Below are 398 nucleotides of genomic sequence, written 5' to 3'. Positions count from 1 at the left end.
AGCATAAAGACAAAACACAAACTCAATTAAGGAAGTAATGATGAAGTTACCTTTAACGAAGTGTCATGTAGCTCACAGAGTGGGTTATGCAGCAGTTTCACACTGTCAGGCACTAAGCAGGAGGAAAATGAAGTTTTGTACTCCCATAAAAGGTGGTCTTGGCAATCCAATGTGGCAGTTCTACCCTATGCTATAGGGTCGCTATGAGTCGGTATTGACTCAATGTCAGCGAGTGAGTCCAAAAGAATGTATAGTCTTAAAATTCTGTCCCAAAATATATCCCTAGTTTGTGATACCAGTATTGGCTTTCCTAATAGGATATATTACATTTTAGCATTTTAAATAAATAAGATTAGATGAAACATTTTACTTTCAAATTCAATAAATATGAATTTTCC

The sequence above is a fragment of the Echinops telfairi genome, unplaced genomic scaffold (genome assembly GCF_000313985.2).
Source record: "Echinops telfairi isolate 266 unplaced genomic scaffold, ASM31398v2 ScPeMD7_3533;HRSCAF=4204_0, whole genome shotgun sequence".
NCBI classification, from domain to species: domain Eukaryota; kingdom Metazoa; phylum Chordata; class Mammalia; order Afrosoricida; family Tenrecidae; genus Echinops; species Echinops telfairi.
The sequence above is the reverse complement of the archived record's forward strand: the minus strand, read 5'-3'. Positions refer to the sequence as shown.